This window comes from Manis javanica, chromosome 1, assembly GCF_040802235.1.
Source record: "Manis javanica isolate MJ-LG chromosome 1, MJ_LKY, whole genome shotgun sequence".
Lineage (NCBI taxonomy): Eukaryota > Metazoa > Chordata > Mammalia > Pholidota > Manidae > Manis > Manis javanica.
Window position 1 is genome coordinate 4,488,606 of NC_133156.1, and position 18,347 is coordinate 4,506,952.

General features: G+C 39.4%; 2 protein-coding genes across 6 annotated transcripts in view; one reads left to right on the forward strand and one right to left on the reverse strand.

The window, feature by feature from the left end:
- Positions 1-18,347, forward strand: part of LOC140845908 (transmembrane and coiled-coil domain-containing protein 5A-like) — a 161,778-nt gene that overhangs the window by 96,623 nt on the left and 46,808 nt on the right. The window lies entirely within an intron of this gene.
- LOC140845974 (transmembrane and coiled-coil domain-containing protein 5A-like) overlaps positions 1-18,347 on the reverse strand; it is a 79,526-nt gene that overhangs the window by 36,968 nt on the left and 24,211 nt on the right. The window lies entirely within an intron of this gene.

An 18,347-nucleotide genomic window follows, 5' to 3' on the forward strand; every position in this document is an offset into this window, starting at 1 on the left:
GAGAGCACTTAGTGCAATACTAACAGTGAGACGACAAACAGGGTCCCTCTAGTCAGTTGCAAAGGTGCCTACATCTGGGAGCAGAGGGAGAATTTTCAAGTTAAAGCACAGATAATCTTTGAACTCCAGGGTTTGGAATTGGGATTATAAAGCTGTGGTGCCATACTGTCTTTAAAGAAAACCCAAAATAATCTATAAAGTAAGATAGTCAACAATACACGTTACCAAGTTTGAGATACAAAATTAATATGCAAGAATCAATTTCATTTCTAAATATAATTTCTATAACACAAGGTAGAAGTTGTACTTTTAAATGAAACCAATTTAAAGTCAATTCAAAAAAAGTAAGAATAATTTTACAAACTACAAGACCTCAAGAGTGCATTTTAAAATGTCAAAGACATTAAAGATGAGTCAAATAAATTGAAACATATAATAGTGTTGTAAAGATATCAGTATTATTATATTTTAAAGATATCAATCTCAACCAATTTACCTATACATTATTTGTAATGCTTGTCAAAATCCAAGCTGGTATATTTTTAGAAGGATTTGATAATTTATTCCAAAATGTATGTAGAAAACAAAAAAACAAAAATATCTAACTAGAAGAAATATGGCTTGACCTACCAGATCTCAAAACTTATAATATTGTAAAAAATATGACTTGACCTACCAGCTCTCAAATCTTATAATATTACAAGTCTGTAGTAATTAAAGGACTCTTTAATTGGATATAAGTACAGAAACATTGCTCAGTGCGACCAAGGAGAGCTCGTGAAAAGACACACCTGTATAGAAACCTAAGGGATAGAGGTGGCATTACTCTTCTCTAGGCAAAGGCAGTCCATCATAGACCCTGTCACACACCATACATAACATTGATTCTAGGTGTTTAAAAAACTCAACTATGTGAAGTAAAACTTAAAACCTCTAGATAAGAGTATTTTTACAACATTGAAGTAAGAATCTGTCTTAAACAAGACAAAGCCAACTTTTTACATACTTCATACCGATATCTGCTCATCTAATGTAGCTGGAGCAAAACCCCAATCACACTAGTTGATTCTACTTTAAATTTATGATCTTAAAAGTCAGGTGGACCATTATTTTATGATTTGCCCAACAATTGCATTGTACTTCCCTTGTTCATTCACTCTCCTGTTCTTCTAGGCAAGTGCAGTTGATTCTTATTATTTGCTGCAGTCGTGTTCTGTGAAGTGATCACACACAGTGAGTTGGTGAATACTAAACCAGTGCTCTAGGGGAAATACAGAGTTAGTTTCCTTTGAGCTCTTGGCCACATTTTTGTAAACAAATTAACATACAGTCTAGTTTTATGTGTGTGTTTCTGTTTAAAGAAATTTTATTTAACATATATTATTGGTTCATTAGCATTGAACTCACTAGGCAACAACACTGCAACTCATGCCTGAATGGAGCTTCTCTAACACACATTTTCTCCATAGGGCATGTCACAGCCTTCTTGCACTGAGGAACAACATACAACACACTTTAGCACTATGCTTGGATGGGTGGGAGGGGGGGCGTATTTTAAATGCAAAATCACCAATCAAAGCACAAAAGTTCTAAAAAGATGTGGCATTAAATAGACAATGAAAAAGACTTGTTTATAGAATCAGAATGGAAACAAAAAGTCAGGGTATCATCTTGCTCAGTCTCAGCTGGCAACATGCACGTTGGCGAGTTAGATTTTTTTGCAGCTGTAAGCATGTACATGTCTGCAAATGACCAAGAAAGCACTGATTTGGTTTGGGAGTTACAAATTAATTTTAGCATATAGGTGCATTTACAGATATGAAATCCAAAAATAATGAGAATCAACTGTATTTTACATCTTCTCATCTCGATCCTTCAATACCTCCTCTACACTCAAACTCATGACCGTTTTTCCTACTTGTCCAAGAAATTTGAAGCAATCAGAAATTCTTGGCTCCCACCACCACATTGTCAACCTTCTAGAGTCTTCCCCCACATACTCTACCTTCTTGCTTCCTACCAGAGATAAATTCTTCCTCTTCCTACTTAAGTCGCACTCACCCCACCACCCTCCCCACTCCCCACCTGTCTATGCCCAAAATTCCATTTCCTCCCTTCTCCTCAAAGACAGTCTTCCCTTTCTGCCAGATTTTCTACCATGTTTTCTCCCACCTAGGTCACTTTCATCAGTACAAAAATAATGTTCTCTCTCCTTCCTTGACAATCTTTCTGGAAGTAATTTTGCAGTATTATGAAAAACTTTTAAAAGTATTCATATTTTTTGTAAAGATTCCTCTATCTGTCTGTAATACTAGTGAGATATTCAGAAATAAGCACTAATAGTATCTACAAGCTCATTAATTGCAGAATTTATAAAAGAAAATAGTGTAAAGCAATCTAAGTAAACAGGGGGCTGCCTACATGTAGCCAATAAAATACTATGCAGACATTATAAGTGCAGATTAATAATTAGTAATATAGAAATATTCATTATAAATTAAGTGAAAACTGTAGATTACTAAACGCATTATAAAATATGGTTCTACTTTTCTGAGAAGAAGCGAATGTACTTACTTTGCCTCGGGGTTTGCACTCTGAAAAATAATCAAAAGATATATAGCAACATTTCACCCCTAGGCTGCTCTGCTTGACTCTGAACCTGTCTGACACGGCTGCTCTTGCTCTCAGCTAGACTGCGATGGAAACCCATGGAAGCTACTCTAAATCTTAGTCCAGATAGCCACGCTAAAACTATACATGTTTCACTAACTTATTCCTGGAATATTAAAACAAGTTTGAGTTTCAGTGCTTCTTTTTCCTATATGGATACACACCCTATTTAATTGTAACATTGGGACTATGACTAAGGGTCATGTTAAATCTAACGAAATGACGGCCCAAGTGGTGAGCTGGGATCAGAGACTGTGGGAACTCAAATCCAGTGCCCCTGATGGAATAAGAACAAACAGCTCTTCAGTGGAAAAACCAACCAGAAGTGTCCCATGATGGTTTTTAAAAAAACAAAATGCTGTAATGTCAAAGAGCAAGAAGTGCTCTTTCTAGGCTAGGCTAGAGCTGGGTTTGTAGTAGGTTGAACAGTTCAAAGCCGGACATCCATCCTGACAGCTGTTCTGATTCTCACAAACTGTCACCAGGGCTGCTACTCAGCTAATACTCACCAGATGTTTTGAGAGGTTGACAAAATCCCCCCAAATCTATCCCAATTCCCCCAAACAATTAACCAGCATCAGATTCTAAAAGTCATCCTTGTACAATATTAAACAACAGGATATTACTTAAGGAGAAAATAAGAATAGGCAATAGAATTTAAGTTTAATACTATTTCAGTTTTCAGAGGGCTTAAGCAAATTCAGTTATTTTGACAACCATCCTGAAACAGCAAGAGGCAGTATGGTTACCCTGGCTTACAGGTGATGAAAGGGCAGCTCGGTGGGTTCAGTGCCCTGCTCAGTCCCATTGCTCGTAAGATGGCAGCACAGGAGCACAGACCCGCTGCTCTTGGTCCCCTGCTCTTAGCTGCGTGGCTCCCTGCTGAATGGCTTTCAGACCTTGGAAGATATGTACCCCAAAGCCTTCATCCCCACCTCCTTCTGCTGACCCCAGACCCTCACCACCGCACATTTACATATTGTAAACCATTTGCCTCTGTCCCCCTACCAGCTCCACAGTCCAGCTCAAGGCCCAGATGCTGCCTGTATAGAAAGCACCTATTTAGATTCCTTAGGTGTTTGCTTTATAAGTTTTTGAATCCTTCTACATTGTATGTCCAAAAAAAAGGTAAAGAAAAAACATTTGTATGGTGAAGAAAATGGTTAACTTTTAGTTTTCTTAATTACATCCTTTTCTTGTCCATATCTGTTGGCAGACTATGAGAGAGAACTGTGACCATTTCATGACTCGTCTTTGCCTCGGTCCCTGATTCCCGACAGTCGATGTCTCTCTTTGCTCATGACCTTTCCCACCTGGACCTGGGACATCACTTCATCCCCTGACGAAGTGAGCCTCATTAACCCAAGGGTGCTGCCCACTTGGGCTCCTAAAGTCTGGGAGCCTAGCCTTGACGTCCATCCAGTTCAAGCTCGGGCATAGAAAAATACGAGGAATTCTTTAGCTTAGGATTTTATGTGAAAATAGCAGAACGATATACTAAATAGGACTGAACATATACTTTGAGATGAGAACTATACAAAGGTTGTTATTTGCATGTAAAAAGGCATTTTTATCCAGGCCAGAGGCAAGGAACCTCAGTACCTGTGACCTCTGGCCTCAAGGTCAGTTGCAATGCCCCAGATAGACCTGCCTCTCAACTGTCATAGAACATTGGGAACGTTCTTTACTGTCACTGACAGCTGTGTCCAGGCATAACTCTTGGTGCACCTGGCAGAGCAGAAACTCTGTACGGACATTGGAAATCAATGTATATGTAGATATTTCTGCTAGACTATGTCCCCAAAGGAAACTAGACTTGAAGGGAAGAAGTATAGGAGCCCTGAGAGGAAATCCTATGAATGAAAAAGTTAAGCCAGTTTGACCTAATGGAGCAGGACAATACACTTCGACAAAATGCAGAGATGCCCTGTGTTTCCCTGGGCCAGCTTTTCTACCCACCTGCCCCTATATCCTCTCCTTCCCCAGGTGATGAGTGTGCTCTGGATAGGAGAGGGTGCAGGCCAAGAGGCCTGCCTTAGCCCTTCAGAGCCAGCGGAGTGGTGATCCAGAGGAGAGAGGCGGCAGGTGGGGGAGGGCAGAGGGGTTGTAGAGCACGTGGGCTTTGCTTGTATGGTGTTAGTCCCATGTCCCCTTTTAGGCACTTGGAAACGAGAGGTGAACCTACCCTCCTAGAAGTAAGGGTATATTCAGATTACCAATGAAAGTACACTTAGAAATCCTGAGGAATATTTTGGAAGACCCATTGTGAACAGGGGAAATTTTTTGACAAAGGCCCTAAGAATGCACAATGAATAAAATAGTATCTCCAATGACTACTTTTGAGAAAACTGGGATCCACATGCCAGAGAATGAAATTGGACCCTTATCTTACAACATAGAAAAATAATCTCAAAATGGATCAACTCAAAAGACATCAAAAGATGCAATACCTGGAATCATAAAGCTTTTAGAAGAAAACTTTGGGGATATCTCCTTGCCTTTGGTCTCTTTAGAGAGAATTAAGAGGGAAGAAGAAATGTAGAAGATTCTTCTATAATCTAGGTGTCACCAGGAGCCTCCACACTCTTGAATTCTAGCTAAGATTGCCTTTTGTTCTTTTCTTATTTCTGCAAATCTTGTCTCCTAATTACCTCTCCATTAAATAATTTAGGGTTGTTTATTTCTAATCCAACATTCATTCAAACTTGAGGCATGACTGCTTCTTTTCTCCCAAAATTCAATTGTAAGAGTCAACAAAAGGCAACTTGTAGGGTCGAGTATCTACAACTGTGTGTGGTAGATTTTACTGTTGACTGAAGTATGTGCGTGGGAGCATACATTGCAGTGCTACTTAGAAAATAATCTAAAATCCAATATTGGCTTTCTGGTGTCCAGAAATTCTCTTGTCCATGTCTACCAACTTAGATCTCAGTGTTTCATCTCGTTATTCAGCTTTCTCTCCTGCTTCTCCTATTCCCAGATGTGACAAAAGTTCCTTGTATTTTATTATTATTATAAAGAGCATTTGTGCTCTAGCACTCATCCTCCCCCACAGTTCACACTTTGCATAACTCAAGATTTATTAATGTGCTTTGTTAAAAAATGTTTCAAGTATTCCAAGTGTCACCTTTTCTTTTTTCCCTGTCCCCAGTTAGTTTCTATAGGAGCAGGGAGAGAAATGTGTAGTTTATTTCCCCAGAGGTAAGAATTATGACTTTACCTTAGTAGACAGGAGGGTACAATTGATTTGGGCTTAATTAGCAATTGTAACAAATTCTCCATTATGTTAGTGCCCCAGCATAAAGACTTCGGTAACGCTAGTTTACTAGAAGGGCTACTGAAAAAAGACTCAAGAGACCAGGTTCTTATCCTGATTCTGTCACTAGCAAGTTATGATTTGGGGTGGGGGTGGTAAATAAGTATCTTACTGGGCCTGAATGAATGAACAGTCTTTAAATTCCCTGTGAATCCTACAACTCAATGATCTGTCTGAGAGTTTCTCTGGTGTGTAATTCTATAAATGCAGCTATGGCTGGGATTCCCCCCTTCACAGGTGGGTGAACATCACACCACTCCGGACTGTATACCCACCTCCCCCTGGCCAGCTATCCGGTCGACGTCTGCTGTCAAAAAGCAACAGAGGTTTTTTACAGGTGAAGCTTTGGAGCCGATCCTGGTTCTTTCAACTCATGACTTCTGTTTATTTGGTTTCTGAATTGGCTTCCTTGTTTGTAAACTGGCATAATAGTATCTACCTTGGAAGACTCTGAACATTTAATATAATAATGCAAGTGAAACACACTTAGTATGTGTCTGGCACATAATAAGTGCTCAATAAATGGAACTGATGGTCATTAACTCCATTTTTATTGTAAAGGGGCTGGGTAAGTGTCATGGCAAGCTATTTCTGGGTATGCCGAGACATCTTAGTGTGTGTGGTCAGATGATCTCAGCTTACTTCCCAGGTCAACTCCTAAGCTTTGGTTTTGTTGAGTGGGAAATACAGTCTGAGAGGGAGAGCTGACTGGCTTTAGCAGCAATTTTTTTTTAAAGCTGTGTGGAGGGAGAGGAAGGCAGATGGATCCCAGAGTCAGGAGGAAAGGGGATTTTGAAACGATAAACATGACCAAGGGGGGTGTGATTCAGTTTCTGTGCAGCAAATTAGCAACATACATCCTTTTTCTGTCTCCATGAAAATTAAATTTATTTATTTATAAAACTGAATATAAATAGCACTGTGGAGCGATATCCCTTTTTGGAAGTTATCAAACTGTGGAATTCTGCTCCATGGCGGGCATACGTATAAGGGCGGAGACCGTGTGAGGAAATCCTTCCACTTAGAACATATATTCTGAAGATATTAGGCAGATGATCATTGTAGGTAGTGACTCAGCCCCTGGGGAAGGAGACTATATGATCTGTGCTCTTGATGTTCAAACCCAGATCTGGCCAATGACCCTGTGAAAAATGGGACAGTTTGCTGTTATCACAGACCTGCCCCCATCTGGTCGGCACTTTGCAGGGGTACAATATATACCTATGGTAACGAAACCCCTTCTGAGGAGAGCCTGCATTTTCCACAGAACAGTGCCCTTTGCTGTTTCTGAGGGAGGCATTGAGCCATAGTCAGATCATGGGGGAAGAGTGCCCTGCTCCTTGTTTGCAATTGTCAAGGTACTGGGAGGCCACCTCCTGGCACCTGCAGCCAGTCTCAGCTTGTAAATATTCAGCAGGAGAATCAAGACAGCCCGGCCACAGCAGCTGACCTCCCCTGCATCTGTTCCTAAGCTCTAATCCCACACTGCATGTGAATGCTCCTTCCCTATTTTCACTGCAAACACAGAAGAGCTTCCATTAGTTTTGCTCCTTAGCAGAAGGAATTGCTACAACAGTGAGTTTAACCCCTGAAGGCTGTCTTTAGAAAACTTCTGCTTCTCAGTATTATAAAATTAAAGGAAGCACAGTCAATGGCTGCAGTGAAGTAGTCAGGTAGAACAGAGCAGCAGTTCACTGTTGGAGGTTTACACTGCTGAGGGATCAGCCTTGTTTCCTTTCTTTCCTTCCTCCCTTCCTCCCTTCCCTGCTCCCCCCTCCATCATCATCATCTTTTTAATAAAACCATCTAAAGTTGCCATAATCTCCGTCTACAGGAATGATGTCACATAGTGGAAACTTTTTTTGCTGACTCACTTTACATGCTGGGAACAACTGTTTTTGCTGGCTCTCTCCACTCTCTGAATTCTCATTCTCAGTTTTGTATTCTGGGTGTGATATAGTCAACATCTACCTTTACTTTAAGTAACAACAAGGGCAATTATGGACTTCAAGATGTTATTAGGGATTTGTGTCCTTCCACATTGTTATACCCCCATGGCACCTCACAGCACATTGTAGGGGCTCCATACATATTTGTTGATAACATGCAAGAACAAAGTAGCTCAAGATCCTCCAGAAGCCTGAACTCACGAGAGACAGAATATAAATATGTCCACTCGGTGATGCCAGCTCCCTGGAGGGCCAGCAGAGCCCTGGCTCACCCTGTGGCCTGAGTGTCATTGCAGGCTCTAGCCCCTTTTCTCCACTTCGCCTCACCACACCCTGAAGGGGCCCCTTCTCTGCCTTCTGCCCTCTTTCCAGTCCCCGTACCCCAGCTTCTTAACTGGGTCAGTGATTTAGCATTTGCTCTTTCAGTGTCTTTTGTTTTCCTCCAAATTAGAATCCATCAGCCCCACCAGTGATCAAGTTTGAATGCCCCAAGCCTGTTTCCCCGTCGACACTGCTTGGGATTATGATGTTCCTGCTGGTTGTTCACCTTCTCCAATGTTGTCATCCCTGTACTGCTCTGTGCGACTCCCCTGCCAGCCTCCTTCCACCCAAGTGCTTCCAGTCTACTCTCTGGTACTCCCCATTATCTACAAACCCCTCAGGTCTACAGACCTCTCCCCCAACTCTTTCCCCACCTTCACCATGACTAGCTCCCCACCGAAGACATGAGGTCTCCTCCAGGCCCAAGAAGCTGCTCATTTTCTCACACCATTGTTAAATGAGAATAAGATATATAAAATGTTTAGCACATAGCTTGGTATATAGGAAGGTCTCTCCAGAAATGGCAGCTGTTAACACTCCATCATCATAATTATCATTGTTGTTATTTCTCAGGTCAGGAGATGAGGTCATTGCCCTCCCCATTCCCCAAAAGCATGTCTTGAACATTCTCTGCCTTCTGGTGAAGACCCTGCCTGCTGTAGAGTGACTAACCCGTAAACTCCGACTCTCCTCCGTGCCCGCCAGCCCCACCTCTCTTCACCTCCCTTCCTCTGCGTCTTAGACTTCATGGTGCAGCCTCTCCATCATACTCCTGCCCGTGCCCTAAACTCTCTTGTCTGCCCTCCATGTTTTCCAGACCTGCCCAGACATCTCATCCCTGAATGGTTCCACTTCTGCCTTTTCTGCGCCAGCACCTGAGCAGGTAAGCTTTACACTTAACTTGCTAATAATGGTTGTTTATACAGGACATTTTTTCACACATTTCATAAAATAGATTATTTGAAGTTTTTTTTCTGTGGTATATTGTTAAAAACAACAAGAAATTACAGAGGATCTGATTTGCTACAAACTCAGCAGTGAAGACAGTGACATGGCAACAGGGTTCTTGAAGGCTAGAAGCGTGGCTACAGGGCTATAAAATGAATTGGGAGGATTTTTATCTTTTTATGCTGCTGAGCACAAGAATTAACCTGTCCCTTAAAAGTTTGATCATGATTAGTGTTCACTGATTTTAATATGGGGTTTTGGCCTTTGAACATGAGAAGTATTGAATTAAGTCTGTTTAAATCGACTCAGATTCAGTAGTAGAACCAGGATGGAACACTTGACTTTAGCTCTTCTTTTAGTTCTAGATTATTCTTATGCTATTTACTGTTGGTCAAGCTCTGGGACATTGGAATTGAATTGTCTGGTTGCAGACTGTCAGTGTAAGCAATGGTTTCAGAGGTGGTTGAGGGACTTACTTGGGCCCAGAACTCCATTTCCTCTACCTCAGTGCCATAACTTACAAATCCTGCCTGAGTTTCCAGCCTCCTGGCCTGTCCTCCTGACTTAAAACTTCCCAGCCCCCACAATTACATGAACCAGTTACTTAGAATAAATCTCTTTCTAAACTATGTATCATTATATATATATATATATATATATATATATATATATATATATATATATATATATATTCCTATTGGGAGAAACCCTTACTGACACTGATATCCCAAAGTTTGCTATATTTATAACTGTCCCTTCACTTTCCAGGGACCATAGTCTGCTACTATAATTCTTCCTTTGAAGTCATACACAACATGATCCATCATTCAAAAGTTAAAGTTTTATAAGCACTTAGGACTACCTAAATCTTCAGGTACTTTCAAAAATAAACTCATGCAGTTTTTGGAGACTATTTTTTTTTAAATGATAAGACCTGGGAAAATGTTCATAAAATTTTTTAAATCAATAGAAAATCTATAAATGATGTGGTGCATCATGCCCAGTGTACCAGTTCTTTCAGTTTTTATTTTTCTAAAATTTCATTCCAATTAAGTATGAATCTAATTTTTATTATTTTTAAAAATGAAAAACCAAACTGGAAAAAATAAGGACAGTGTTAATCTCCTTGAGGTGAAATTACATATGGGATGTTTTACTTTTTAAAATATTATATATATTGTTCTTTTTTTTTCTTTTTCTTTGAGAGGGCGTCTCTCAAATTTATTGATCAAATTGTTGTTAACAACAATAAAATTCTGTATAGGGGAGTCAGTGCTCAATACACAATCATTAATCCACCCCAAGCCTAATTCTCGTCAGTCTCCAATCTTCTGAAGCATAACAAACAAGTTCTTACATGGTGAACAAATTCTTAACATAGTGAATAAGTTCTTACATGGTGAACAGTGCAAGGGCAGTCATCACAGAAACTTTCGGTTTTGATCACGCATTATGAACTATAAACAATCAGGTCAAATACGAATATTCGTTTGATTTTTATACTTGATTTATATGTGGATCCCACATTTCTCCCTTTATTATTATTATTATTTTTATTTTTAATAAAATGCTGAAGTGGTAGGTGGATGCAAGATAAAGGTAGAAAACAGCTTAGTGTTGTAAGAGAGCAAATGTAGATGATCAGGTGTGTGCCTGTAGACTATGTGTTAATCCAAGCTAGACAAGGGCAATAATACATCCACGGATGCAGAAGATTTCTCTCCAAATGGGGCGTGAGGTTCTAAGCCTCACCTCTGTTGATCCCCAATTTCTCACCTGATGGCCCCCTGCGACTGTGCCTGTCTTAGGTTGTTCCTCCCTTGAGGAATCTTACCCATCTGTGACTAACCAGTCATCTTCTGGGGCCATACAGGGAGATGTAAAGATGGTAAGTGAGAGAGAAGCCATATTGTTTGAAAAGGTTAGCTTTTTACTTTTTTGCAGATTTATGCCTTGTGGCTTCTATGCCCAGCATTTGTCTTGAGGTATCTTTACCACTTGGAGGAATTATGATACTTGGTAAATTCGATATGAGGCACGAATTCTATTTAAGGGTTGTAATTAGGAAGGAAGAAGAAAAGCTATAGAGGTAGCAGACAGAAGAAAACATGGGAGGATTATTTCTTTGACATATCTTCTTGTAGAGTAACTTAAGCATGCATAGGTTTTAAACTACTAATTAAATCGTGCACACACATTAACATAATAGGAATACAGCTACATAACCAAAGCAGATCTATAATTACCAGCCATCTCCAGTGAAGCCAAGTAAACGAGTTAGGCACCCTAGGCATTTGTGAAAATTTGTCTATGATATGATGGATATTGTCCAACTGTACTTGAACAGTCTGAGAGAAATCAGACAAATTAAAAAAACCCATTCCTGGGAACTGTTCACATCCCAAATGTTCTTTTAACAGTAGATAGTCTGAAGTTGTAAGATTTTGGAGCGCTACAACTTGCACTTCTCCTAATTCTTGGTTGAGTTCCAACAGTATAGATCCAGTCAAATTTGTTGTTTTACTGAAAGCACAGGCCAGCTTAGATATCTCCTTCTTCATTCCAATGGCAAGTCCAGGGAACCGGTGGGATGGATGCAGCTACAACTGCAGCATCGCCTGGATTTCTGTTGAGGTTTTCTGATGATCATTTTCTGGTATGACTCTTCCAAAGAGTGCTGATGTTGTAAGTTCTTCTTTATATCGTATCTAAGTGCATTTTCTGGGTAGCCAATTTAGGCTTTGATCCTCTGTATGAACACAAACAGACCCTTTGCCCACACTTTGATATGCCCTTTACACCACTGCGTAGAACTCATTGGAGGTCACCACACAGGAACTGCTTTTTTTTTTAAGAGAAAGGAATATTATTAGAAAAGTATACCTCCATAGCCAATCATCTGACACCCTTTAAGTGATAAAAATTAAGGATATTTAAAGCATTCATTAATCGTTGATTTACAGTTAGTTTTATCCTATCAAGGAGTAATCCCCCTTTTCTTTCCTTTTTAAATCTTTAATCTACACTTACATGAAGAATATTATGTTTACTAGGCGCTCCCCTATACCAGGTCCCCCCTATAAACTACTTTACAGTCACTGTCCATCAGCATAGCGAAATGTTGTAGAATCACTACTTGTCTTCTCTGTGTTGTACAGCCCTCCCCTTTCTCCCTCCCCCCCTATGCATGCTAATCATAATACACTCTTTCTTCTTCACCCCCTTATCCCTCCCTACCCACCCATTCTCCCCAGTCCCTTTCCCTTTGGTACCTGTTAGTCCATTTTTGGGTTCTGTGATTCCGCTGCTGTTTTGTTCCTTCAGTTTTTCCTTTTGTTCTTATACTCCACAGATGAGTGAAATCATTTGGTATTTCTCTTTCTCCACTTGGCTTATTTCACTGACCATAATACCCTCCAGGTCCATCCATGTTGCTGCAAATGGTAGTATTTGCCCTCTTCTTATGGCTGGGTAGTATTCCACTGTTTATATGTACCACATCTACTTTATACATTCATCTACCGATGGACATTTAGGTTGCTTCTTGGCTATTGTAAATAGTGCTGCGATAAACAATAGGGGTGCATCTGTCTTTCTCAAACTTGATTGCTGCGTTCTTAGGGTAAATTCCTAGGAGTGGAATTCCTGGGTCAAATGGTAGGTCTGTTTTGAGCATTTTGATGAACATCCATACTGCTTTCCACAATAGTTGAACTCATTTACATTCCCACCAGCAGTGTAGGAAGGTTCCCCTTTCTCCACAGCCTCGCCATCATTTGTTGTTGTTTGTCTTTTGGATGGCAGGTATCCTTACTGGTGTGTGGTGATACCTCATTGTAGTTTTAATTTGCATTTCTCTGATAATTAGCAATGTGGAGCATCTTTTCATGTGTCTGTTGGCCATCTGTATTTCTTTTTTTGGAGAACTGTCTGTTCAGTTCCTCTGCCCATTTTTTAATTGGATTATTTGTTTTTTGTTTGTTGAGACGTGTGAGCTCTTTATATATTTTGGACATCAAGCCTTTATCGGATCTGTCATTTACAAATATATTGTCCCATACTGTAGGGTTCCTTTTTGTTCTATTGATGGTGCCTTTGCTGTACAGAAGCTTTTCAGCTTAATATAGTCCCACTTGATCATTTTCGCTGTTTTCCTTGTCCGGGGAGAAATGTTCAAGAAGAGGTCACTCATGTTTATGTCTAAAAGGTTTTTTGCCTATGTTTTTTTTCTAAGAGTTTTATGGTTTCATGACTTACATTCAGGTCTTTGATCCATTTTGAATTTACTTTTGTGTATGGGGTTAGACAATGGTCCAGTTTCATTCTCCTACATGTAGCTGTCCAGTTTCCCAGCACCGTCTGTTGAAGAGACTGTCATTTCGCCATTGTATGTCCATGGCTCCTTTATCAAATATTAATTGACCATATATGTTTGGGTTAATGTCTGGAGTCTCTAGTCTGTTCCACTGGTCTGTGTCTCTGTTCTTGTGCCAGTATCAAATTGTCTTGATTCCTGTGGCTTTGTAGTAGAGCTTGAAGTTGGGGAGTGAGATCCCCCCTACTTTATTCTTCTTTCTCAGCATTGCTTGGCTATTCGGGGTCTTTGGTGTTTCCATATGAATTTTTGTATTATTTATTCCAGTTCATTGAAGAATGATGCTGGTAATTTGATAGGGATTGCGTCCAATCTATATATATTGCTTTGGGCAGGATGGCCATTTTGATGATATTAATTCTTCCTAGCCATGAGCATGGGATTAGTTTCCATTTGTTAGTGTCTCCTTTAATTTCTCTTAAGAGTGACTAGTAGTTTTCAGGATATAGGACTTTCACTTCTTTGGTTAGGTTTATTCCTAGGTATTTTATTATTTTTGATGCAATTGTGAATAGAATTGTTTTCCTGATTTCTCTTTCTATTGGTTCATTGTTAGTGTATAGGAAAGCTACAGATTTCTGTGTGTTAATTTTGTATCCTGCAACTTTTCTGTATTCTGATATCAGTTCTAGTAGTTTTGGAGTGGAGTCTTTAGGGTTTTTTATGTACAATATCATATCATCTGCAAATAGTGACAGTTTAACTTCTTTTTTACCAATCTGGATTCCTTGTATTTCTTTGTTTTGTCTGATTGCTGTGGCTAGTACCTCTAGTACAATGTTAAATAACAGTGAGGAGTGTGGGCATCCATCTAGTTCCCAATCTCAGAGGAAAAGCTTTCAGCTTCTCGCTGTTCAATGTAATGTTGGCTGTGGGTTTAGCATATATGGCCTTTATTATGTTGAGGTACTTGCCCTCTATTCCCATTTTTCTGACAGTTTTTATCATGAATGGATGTTGAATTTTGTCAAATGCTTTTTCAGCATCTATGGAGATGATCATGTGGTTTTTGTCTTTCTTTTTTGTTGATGTGGTGGATGATGTTGATGGATTTTCGAATGTTGTACCATCCTTGCATCCCTGGGATGAATCCCACTTGGTCATGGTGTATGATCCTTTTGATATACTGTTGAATTCTGTTTGCTGATATTTTATTGAGTATTTTTGCATCTACATTCATCAGGGATATTGGTCTGTAATTTTCTTTTTTGGTGGGGTCTTTGCCTGGTTTTGGTATTAGGGTGATGTTGGCTTCATAGAATGCATTTGGGAGTATTCCCTCCTCTTCTATTTTTTGGAAAACTTTAAGGAGAATGGGTATTATGTCTTCTCTGTGTGTCTGATAAAATTCGGAGGTGAATCCGACCAGCCACGGGGTTTTGTTCTTGGGTAGTTTTTTGATTACCGTTTCAATTTCTTTGCTCGTAACTGGTTTGTTTAACTTTTGTGTTTCTTCCTTGGTCAGTCTTGAGAGGTTTTATTTTTCTAGGAAGTTGTCCATTTCTTCTAGGTTTTCCAGCTTGTTGGCATATAGGTTTTCATAGTAGTGTTTAATAATTCTTTGTATTTCTGTGGAGCCTGTTGTGATTTTTCCATTCTCATTTTTGATTATGGTGATTTGTTTTGATTCTCTTTTTCTATTAATAAGTTTGGCTTGAGGCTTATCTATTTTGTTTATTTTCTCAAAGAACCAGCTCTTGGTTTCTTTGATTTTTGCTATTTTATTCTTCTCAATTTTGTTTATTTCTTCTCTGATCTTTGTTATGTCCCTCCTTCTGCTGACTTTAGGCCTCATTTGTTCTTCTTTTTCCAGTTTCGATAATTGTGATGTTAGACTATTCATTTAGGATTGTTCTTCCTTCTTAAAGTGTGCGTGGATCGCTATATACTTTCCTCTTAAGTCTGCTTTCACTGCGTCCCACAGAATTTGGGGCTTTGTGTTGTCATTGTCATTTGTTTCTATATATTCTTTGATCTCTATTTTGATTTGTTTGTTGATCCATTGATTATTTAGAAGCATGTTGTTAAACCTCCATGTGTTTGTGAGCCTTTTTGTTTTCTTTGTAGAATTTATTTCAAGTTTTATACTTTTGTGGTCTGAAAAATTAGTTGGTAGAATTTCAATATTTTGGAATTTACTCAAGTACACATGGAACATTCTCCAGAATAGACCACATAATAGCCCACAAAAAGAGCCTCAGTAAATTCCAAAATATTGAAACACATGGAGGTTTAACAACATGCTTCTAAATAATCAGTGGATCAACAAACAAATCAAATGATGGCGAGGCTGTGGAGAAAGGGGAACCTTCCTACGCTGCTGGTGGGAATGTAAATGAGTTCAACTATTGTGGAAAGCAGTATGGATGTTCATCAAAATGCTCAAAACAGACCTACCATTTGACCCAGGAATTCCACTCCTAGGAATTTACCCTAAGAACGCAGCAATCAAGTTTGAGAAAGACAGATGCACCCCTATTGTTTATCGCAGCACTATTTACAATAGCCAAGAAGCAACCTAAATGTCCATCGGTAGATGAATGTATAAAGTAGATGTGGTACATATAAACAGTGGAATACTACCCAGCCATAAGAAGAGGGCAAATACTACCATTTGCAGCAACATGGATGGACCTGGAGGGTATTATGGTCAGTGAAATAAGCCAAGTGGAGAAAGAGAAATACCAAATGATTTCACTCATCTGTGGAGTATAAGAACAAAAGGAAAAACTGAAGGAACAAAACAGCAGCGGAATCACAGAACCCAAAAATGGACTAACAGGTACCAAAGGGAAAGGGACTGGGGAGAATGGGTGGGTAGGGAGGGATAAGGGGGTGAAGAAGAAAGAGTGTATTATGATTAGCATGCATAGGGGGGGAGGGAGAAAGGGGAGGGCTGTACAACACAGAGAAGACAAGTAGTGATTCTACAACATTTCGCTATGCTGATGGACAGTGACTGTAAAGTAGTTTATAGGGGGGACCTGGTATAGGGGAGCGCCTAGTAAACATAATATTCTTCATGTAAGTGTAGATTAAAGATTTAAAAAGGAAAGAAAAGGGGGATTACTCCTTGATAGGATAAAACTAACTGTAAATCAACGATTAATGAATGCTTTAAATATCCTTAATTTTTATCACTTAAAGGGTGTCAGATGATTGGCTATGGAGGTATACTTTTCTAATAATATTCCTTTCTCTTAAAAAAAAAAGCAGTTCCTGTGTGGTGACCTCCAATGAGTTCTACGCAGTGGTGTAAAGGGCATATCAAAGTGTGGGCAAAGGGTCTGTTTGTGTTCATACAGAGGATCAAAGCCTAAATTGGCTACCCAGAAAATGCACTTAGATACGATATAAAGAAGAACTTACAACATCAGCACTCTTTGGAAGAGTCATACCAGAAAATGATCATCAGAAAACCTCAACAGAAATCCAGGCGATGCTGCAGTTGTAGCTGCATCCATCCCACCGGTTCCCTGGACTTGCCATTGGAATGAAGAAGGAGATATCTAAGCTGGCCTGTGCTTTCAGTAAAACAACAAATTTGACTGGATCTATACTGTTGGAACTCAACCAAGAATTAGGAGAAGTGCAAGTTGTAGCGCTCCAAAATCTTACAACTTCAGACTATCTACTGTTAAAAGAACATTTGGGATGTGAACAGTTCCCAGGAATGGGTTTTTTTAATTTGTCTGATTTCTCTCAGACTGTTCAAGTACAGTTGGACAATATCCATCATATCATAGACAAATTTTCACAAATGCCTAGGGTGCCTAACTCGTTTACTTGGCTTCACTGGAGATGGCTGGTAATTATAGATCTGCTTTGGTTATGTAGCTGTATTCCTATTATGTTAATGTGTGTGCACGATTTAATTAGTAGTTTAAAACCTATGCATGCTTAAGTTACTCTACAAGAAGATATGTCAAAGAAATAATCCTCCCATGTTTTCTTCTGTCTGCTACCTCTATAGCTTTTCTTCTTCCTTCCTAATTACAACCCTTAAATAGAATTCGTGCCTCATATCGAATTTACCAAGTATCATAATTCCTCCAAGTGGTAAAGATACCTCAAGACAAATGCTGGGCATAGAAGCCACAAGGCATAAATCTGCAAAAAAGTAAAAAGCTAACCTTTTCAAACAATATGGCTTCTCTCTCACTTACCATCTTTACATCTCCCTGTATGGCCCCAGAAGATGACTGGTTAGTCACAGATGGGTAAGATTCCTCAAGGGAGGAACAACCTAAGACAGGCACAGTCGCAGGGGGCCATCAGGTGAGAAATTGGGGATCAACAGAGGTGAGGCTTAGAACCTCACGCCCCATTTGGAGAGAAATCTTCTGCATCCGTGGATGTATTATTGCCCTTGTCTAGCTTGGATTAACACATAGTCTACAGGCACACACCTGATCATCTACATTTGCTCTCTTACAACACTAAGCTGTTTTCTACCTTTATCTTGCATCCACCTACCACTTCAGCATTTTATTAAAAATAAAAATAATAATAATAATAAAGGGAGAAATGTGGGATCCACATATAAATCAAGTATAAAAATCAAACGAATATTCGTATTTGACCTGATTGTTTATAGTTCATAATGCGTGATCAAAACCGAAAGTTTCTGTGATGACTGCCCTTGCACTGTTCACCATGTAAGAACTTATTCACTATGTTAAGAATTTGTTCACCATGTAAGAACTTGTTTGTTATGCTTCAGAAGATTGGAGACTGACGAGAATTAGGCTTGGGGTGGATTAATGAT